Here is a 6,882-nt window from a genome sequence, read left to right as displayed (position 1 = left end):
GCAGAAAAAAAATCCCACATAACTCACCAATTAATTGTTCCTGAGACCCCAAGGCTCTTACCTGGTATTGCTTCTCTCTACTTTCTAGTTTTCTTGTTTGTTTGGTTTTTTTAATAAAAAATGCCTAGGGTTTTAAACTGTACATAGCAAGTGTATGTGGGAAGAATGTACTTATTCTTTCAGTTTGGAATCAATTATATCCTTATAAAATATTTTAATACTTTAAAAAATATTATATATCAATCATAAGGTTTTTATAAACATCTTATTTTATCTTCAGGATTACATTTTTAAGAAATGCAAGTCTTCCCCAAAAAGCTGTAGATATATGGAGATTGTGATATTTAATGATGAAGTTATAAATACCATTCAACTAATTTGAAATTATGCTTTAATATTTTAACTTGAATTTCTATTACTATTAGTAAAAACAGATATTTTCCCTAATTTAAGGGATTTTTTCCCCTCATTCTTCCAACAATTCTTCCCATTCTTTCCACCTTCTTATATCAATCTACCATTATTACTCACCTGAGCCAATTTGGTAGCTTCCTATTTCCCTTAGTTTTTTCTTGTCTTCAATTTGTTGGTTTGTGTTTTGTTTTGTCTTGATTTGTTTTTGTACACTGAAGACAGGTTTTTCCAAAACACAAATCTGATATTTACGTGGAATCTCTACTCCAACCCTGGCTTAAATGCACCAATGTCTTTCTATTGCCTTAATAATAACTGGTAAGTCTTAACAGTCTTCAGTATGGACATGATCCAATATTTTCACTTCACCTCAGAGAGCCACTGGTTCTATCTCTCTTCTTCCATCATTCCATGCCCTTTAGAGCATTTTAACATTTTGGTCTTCCTGATTGAATTTGTTTTCCCTACCTATTCTTCAACTCTGTGCCTCATTGATTTACTATAATGCATTATAAATGAATCTTTACTTTCTTAGATAAAATAATTGGAATAAATTTCATTATTATAGCATCTCTTGGAACTAGATATGCGGTTTTTGTTCTGACTATATTTTTTTCTCCTTATATATTTAGGGGATCATTTGCTTAACATTTATCTTCTCACTTAGACTATTAATTCTACAAAAAAAGATATCAGAAAACTTCTTTGATATTTTTCACCAATGTTTTCTGAATTATGCACAATTCATAACACATATCTGTAACTTTGAAAATTTTATTGAATTAATTATGAATGAAATATTTATGGCATATACCCATTACTTTGAAAGTTTATTAAATTAACTAAGAATGAAGTAATTTATAATTTTGTAATTTTTGTCTAGTAACACACTGAGGTTTGTGTAGTCTTTGATACATGTGTGTCTATGTAGAGTGCATATTACTCATCATATATGTTAGAAAATTATTTTTCTATTTGCCTTCAATTATGTTTGCCATGTTTTCTTTATAATAAAGTGGTTTACCACCTGAGATCTTGTTTATGTATCATAAATATTAAATGCTTAAGTATTTCGTGTTTGATGTATCAGAAGAGTAGACTTTACTAGATTTTTCAAAGTAGTTCAAATATTCCTATTAGAAATAGAAATAAGTAATTACAATATAGAATGAAATACTTTGCTATAAAATAGCATTTTTACAATGCTCGTTTTTAAACGGAGAAAGAGTGAAAGTTTTCGTTTTGTCTGTGCCATGATAATGATTTTCTTCAGTTAAAAATGGTAACTACACTTACTTAACTCTGCTTCAAAATTTCTAATTTCAAGGATGTTCATTATGACTTAATCATAAAAAAACTATATATTGCCTAATATTTTTATATGTGTCTATACACATTTACCTATGGCTAACATTTTATTCATAAAGAATATATTAATGGTCAAAAACTTCTAGCAACAAAGGTACATAATCTTCATTGTATAATACCTTTCACTTATTAGTTAAGGTGAAGGCCATAAGGGCTGGGTATTTTGATTTTTATTTATGTCTTCTAATCTTGATAATTCATGAATCATTTAGAACACCTATATATATTTATTTCTGACATGAAAGTGAATTTGTTTATTAAATTTATACATAAATATTCAAAATACATTTGCTAAGGACCATATATTATGAAATTTTAAAAACAAGGTTTTATTTATTTTTTGGGGGGGAAGGGTATTAGGGATTGAACTCAGGGGCACTTGACCACTGAGCCACATCTCCAGCCCTATTTTGTATTCTATTCAGAGACAGGGTCTCAATGAGTCGCTTAGCACCTCACTGTTGCTGAGGCTGGCTTTGAACTTGCAATCCTCCTGCCTTAGCCTCCCAAGTTGCTAGGAATACAGGCATGTTCCACCATGCCCAGCTAAAAACAAGTTTTTGAAGATGTGTTTCTGGTCCACAATATCCAACTAGTTAAACCAATTTGTTGTAACTGAGAAATATAGAAAAATTTGCATTTATGGATTTGTTTTCCAGCAAGCATCTCAGAGAGCTCTGTATAATAAAATAAAATCACAGTTAATGTTTAGTATTAAAATACCTGATCAAACAAAATCACAAATAACAATTTATGCCATCATGCCAAATTAAACAGATGGTTTCTAATTCTAAATTAAGAAAAAAAAAAAAAGAATGGGATTTGTCATTTTAATGTTAACTGAAATGCCATTTGATAATGCTATACAATTTATAAGTGAATTAAAAATAAATGCCTGTATGTGTACCTAAGACTGATTTAGTAAAAAAATTCTATATCCATAATCATATAACTATAATGATATAGTACGTAAGCCACAGTTCTCCTATATCAATTTCAAACATGTCTTAGGCAAACAAGATTGATATATTGCTAAATTAGTAAAAGGCAGAATGGAAACAACTGATTCTTTGATATTTGCATTGAAAAAAAGAAACAATTTTTTAAAATGTATTTGTCTTTTAAAAAGTTAACTTTTTAGTTGAGGAAATCTTAGGGAAAAAATAGGATTGAATGTTTTAAGATTAAAAAAGAATGCCATCTGATTTTTTTTAGCTCATCTAACAATTATATTCCAAATACTAAAACATCTCAAGCATTTTGCTTATAGTTGAAATGATAGATTTCTTTCTATTATTTCCTATTATAATTTCCTATAATTCCTCTATTATTTCCAAATCCATTCCCCAAAATATAAGGTAACAGATATATATATATATATATATATATATATATATATATATATAAATTCAAATTACTGTATGACTACATAAACCTTTCAACTTTTGTAGAACAGTAAAATTTCCAAACTAAAGTATCTCTAACCTGGAAAACAGAGATACCAGTTTCTAGACTCACAAATCTCATATCACTGATATGATCATAAATTTCTCCAAAATTTTTTCATTTTTCTCAACTCTGTTATTGCCATGATGTCCGAAGAGCTGTTCTTTAATTCTTTATAATATCTGTCTAAATTCAGTCTAAATTGCCCTTCCCATGCTGGGTTGTGGCTTAATGGTAGAGTGCTTGTCTAGCATGTGCGAGGCACTGGGTTCAATTCTCAGTATTGCACATAAATAAGTAAATAAAATAAAGGTCCATGAACAACTAATAAAATTTTTTTAATTGAAAATAAATAAATTGCCCTTCCCAATACATAACTCAATAATGATATTAAATTGATACTTTCCCTTCCTTTCTTACTTTGAATATTTATTACTTATCACAGACAAAGTACTATCTCAGTTCCAAATAAGATTATGTACCCTCACCCTCCCACTTAGTTATGTAAAAAATAGTATGTTAATAAGAATGTCTATATTATAATTTCACTATATATGTGCATATCAGAACATCATGTTGTAAAACTAAAATGTATATATTTAAATAAAAAATAATTTTATTTCTTTTTTATATACTGAAGGATGAACTTATTCTTCACCATGTATTTTATTCTTTTCAATTAAAATTACTTTTAATTTAAACAACTTTTTACCAGGTATGATAAACCATTTTTGATGGTACATTTTAAAACTCAGTTACTTTTAAATAATCAGGATTTTTTAAATTGCATTCAATTGTTTTCTATCTTCAAAAACATTGCTTACCTGTTGTTTAAAACTATTTTCAAAATATGTTTGAAGTACAATAAGATGTCCATTCACAATTTCCCAAATGTAACTTATTAACACAATGGTCTCTTCTGCTTACCTATTTGTATTAATTTTATATTATTCTTTGGACAGGATATCATTTATTATCTTTTGTCCCTCTTAATTGGGTAGGATAAAAATTAAACATTTATAAAATTCAGTCCCCAAAATATATGATTCAGATGAGATAATTGTGTATCTCTTAATAATTTGACAGGAGGGGGGGTTCTTACTGGCAGGCCAGATCTACTCCACAAAAGACATTCAGAAAATGTTCAACATCTCTAGCAATTAGAGAAATGCAAACCAAAACTACTTTAAGATTTCATCTCACTCCAGTCAAAATGGCAATCATTAAAAATACAAGCAACAATAAATGTTGGCAAGGATGTAGGGAAAGGGTATACTCATACATTGCTGCTGGGAATACAGATTGGTGCAATCACTCTGGAAAGCAATGTGGAGATGACTTAGAAAACTTGTAATGGAGCCACCACTTGACCCAGTTATGCCACTCCTCAGTTTGTACCCAAAGGACTTAAAATCAGCATACTACAGTGATGTAGCCCCGTCAATATTTATATCTACTCAATTCACAATAGCTAAACTATGGAATCAACCTATGTTCCCTTCAATAGATAAATGGATAAAGAAAATATGATATAATATACAATGGAATATTACATAGATTTAAAAAAGAATGAAATTATGACATTTGCTGGTAAATGGATGGAGCTGAAAAATATTATACTAAGCGAAATAAGCCAATCCACCCAAACCAAAGGCTAAATGTTTTCTCTGATATGTAATGCTAATTTACAATAAGAAGGGGGAGTAGGGAAGAATAAAAGTATTTTGGACTGAGAAAAGGGGAGTGTAAGGAAGAGATGGGGATAGAGGGTAGAAAGGATAGTAGAATGAATCAAACACTATTACCTTATGTGCATATATGACTAATGACCTGTGTGATTCTACATTATGTACAACCAGAAGAATGAGAAGTTATACTCCATTTATATATGATGTGTCCAAATTCATTCTACTGTCCTGTATAACTAATTAGGATAAATTTTATAAAATATATTCAGAAAGACTATTTGTTCCATTTTGGGATCTGACATCACTTCAGTTATTACTATTATTTTCATGGCTAAAACTCCCTGTCTTCCATGTCTGTAATTTTGCTTTATGTAAGTAGGAATAGAGGAAGTCCCAAGAGAGCAGTTTATTTTTAAACTAGTGAGAAGATATTTGGCACACACATTATTCCACACATATTTAATATCTGAGAAGTTATCCTAAGGACTGAGTAAATGTCAACTGTTGGAGAGATCATATGGTTGAAAACAAAGGAAACATACTGAGGGGAGCACTGTCATTCTATCATATACTTCATGAAAAATATAGTAAATTGATGTTCAATGCATGATGTAAAACATTTCATTTTGTGTGTTTATGCTTGGTAGAAATTAGCTTTATTCTTAGATGCTTAGCTTTCTTATTTCATTAAGAAAGGCCAAAAAACACAGCTGTAATTTTTTGGGGGGGTCATTATATCTTCTTTTGTGTATGTGTGGTTCTGGAGATGGAACCAAAGTGCTCATTAATACTAGGCACTCAATGTAAGACTGAGCTACATTCTCAGCCCTTTTCTCTCCCTTCCCTCACCTCATGCTGATGAGAAAGAATCATGCTAAGTTCTTTCAACTTACAACTCTAAATCAGCCTCTGTAGCGCTGGAATTACAAGCATTTGACCCTTCTATACTTATTATTATTTCCTTAGCAAAATTTTCCTCAAGGTGAAATTATTAATGTCTGCAATTAAACCCAATTGGGTTTTCCCATACATATGTTGTCTTTCCATTCTAAGGAAGTTATGCTTGTTATATTGTATACATATCAATATTTATAAAGAAATTTCAAATGGTCAGCCTTAACATTTATGTTACTAAGTAAAATATATACTCTCAGTATATTGTTGGATAATAATTTTTCATAGATTATTGAGCTAACTGAATGTCTTGAAACCAGAAACATTGAAAAAAATTCTTTTCTGTACTGTATTTTGAAGAATGTTTATTGAATGAACAGTGTTAGAAATGCAAGTACTATTATAAATGGATAAAGGGTAGGTTTGCCTATAGTCTCAAAATACAGAGATAGTTGCCTCCTTACAGAGCAAAAACCAGACTTCGTTATTACCCAGATTGTAAAGAAAATGTCTGTATCCAAGGGAAATGGCAAGCACAGTTTTCCTCTGTTAGAATGTAGATGCTAATTGTTTTATATACTTTTATATAAAATTTACATACTTTAACTTTTTAAATTTTACTACTTTAATATCTACTTTTTTCTAATTAATTTACTCTTACCCTTCATGAGTTGTTTGTGAACAAATAAAATATATCATTATATACTACAATTGTTATGATTATATATATGTATACATGCACATACACATACGTGTGCCTGTTTCATATACACATATGAAACATAATTGAATTTTTATATCCACATATGAAACATGTAGTAGAATTCTGAATAGAGAATTGATTTCTCATTGATTCTCATTAATTTTTTAAGGTTATTATTTCCTTGAACTAGGCAACCTATTTATTTATGACTGTATGTGCCGCATTGAATAGAAGTAAACTTAATGTGTTGATTAAAGATTTACCTCACTAACAACTAGTGTACAAATGTGATGCCTAATTTATAAATAATTATATAAGACATACCATTAATCATGTTATTAAATAATTAGTCCCAACAGTGCAGAATTT

Source organism: Marmota flaviventris, chromosome 17 (genome assembly GCF_047511675.1).
Source record: "Marmota flaviventris isolate mMarFla1 chromosome 17, mMarFla1.hap1, whole genome shotgun sequence".
NCBI lineage: Eukaryota > Metazoa > Chordata > Mammalia > Rodentia > Sciuridae > Marmota > Marmota flaviventris.
This window is presented reverse-complemented; position numbering follows the sequence as displayed.